This window comes from Apis dorsata, unplaced genomic scaffold, assembly GCF_000469605.1.
Source record: "Apis dorsata unplaced genomic scaffold, Apis dorsata 1.3 scaffold_98, whole genome shotgun sequence".
NCBI lineage: Eukaryota > Metazoa > Arthropoda > Insecta > Hymenoptera > Apidae > Apis > Apis dorsata.
In genome coordinates this window covers 379,553-381,228 of record NW_006263396.1, presented here as the reverse complement: position 1 = coordinate 381,228, position 1,676 = coordinate 379,553, and positions in this window count along the sequence as shown.

Here is a 1,676-nt window from a genome sequence, read left to right as displayed (position 1 = left end):
TTTCCTATCTTCGAGTGTAATATATCTCTGAATTTAGTTTGAGTAAATTTAAATAAGTTTGAGTAAATTGATTTCTATAAAATATAGAATGTTTTTTAGTGTTTTGGTTTGATTTTTATAAAATATACAAACTCTAAAGTGTACTTTTCCTATCTTATAATGTAATATGTCTCTGAGTTGTAAGTTTGAATAAGTTTAAGTTTGGGTAAGTGATTTTTATAAAGTATAGAATGTTTCTTAGTGTTTTATAAAGTATACAAACTCTAAAGTGTACTTTTCCTATCTTCGAGTGTAATGTTATCTCTGAGTTGTAAGTTTGAATAAGTTTAAGTTGATTTTTATAAAATATACAAATTGTAAAGTGTACTTTTCCTATCTTCGAATGTAATGTTGTCTCTAAGTTGTAAGTTTGAGTAAATTTAAGTTGATTTTTATAAAGTTTACAAACTCTAAAATGTACTTTTCCTATCTTCGAGTGTGAAATAGCTCTGAATTGTAAGTTTGAGTAAGTTTAAGTAAGTTTGAGTAAGTTGATTTTTATAAAATATATAAATTGTAAAGTGTACTTTTGCTATCTTCGAGTGTAAAATATCTCTGAATTGTAAGTTTGAGTAAGTTTAAGTAAGTTTGAGTAAGTTGATTTCTATAAAAATATAGAATGTTTCTTAATGTTTTGGGTTGATTTTTATAAAATATACAATTTCTATTTTCCTATCTTCGAATGTAAATTTTAACTTACATTTTTATAAATTGTTTATCCAACCGCAACGTTATCTTTTAACGTTTCGCTTTATCTTTTAATTTCTACGAAATATACTGTTTCAATTACTTTATATATCATCTCTCTTCCAGTTATTTTAAATCGATTTTCATGTAAAGCATGGGGGACTCAAGTGTTCGGATTGAGGATTAATTTTTAAGAGCAACATTTTGCTTTGAACGATTGATAAATAGAAATTCAAGCCGGACTCCACTCCTCCAAAATGATTGATCACCGCGCGAAAAGTGAAGGGAAGAAAGTGGCATCTCGTGAGTTTTCGAAATGGACCGGCCAGATGAGACTCGTAATAATTAATATCCCCGAGCCAACTTTTTGATCGAGCTTTCTTTCATTTAACTCTACGCGCGAGGGAAGAAAGTTCGCAAGCAATAAGGTTCTCTCCATAAAACTGTAACAATTTTTAACGTGGAAAATGCGTGTTTCGAGGAAATTACGATTTTCACCGATCATCGAAATTTCACGATTAATTTTGCCTAACTAAAAGTTTCACTACGAAGCTACTTTCCAACTCGATTACTCCATATCAGTCTTAATTAATTAATAATTTGGGCGCCAACTTTCCCTTTTTTTCTTTCTTTAAAATCTCTTTCTTAAAAATTCTATACGCGAAAAGAAAAAGCTATTCCCATAAACTTGGAAGCTTTCAATGACTTTTTGAATTTAATAAATCAATTAATTTATTATTAAGAGGGATTAATTGTTTCTACAATATTAATTTAAATTCAGAGATTTCGACTCGACGTATATTCCAACGAGCTACAAACTTGTACAAACTTGTACAAGTACATACACAATAATGTATATATATATATATAGTAATTAATAGTCTTTACATTATCAACGAGCATGAAGCTATTTGCTAATTATCACGCAATGTGTATTAATGCAACGGAAT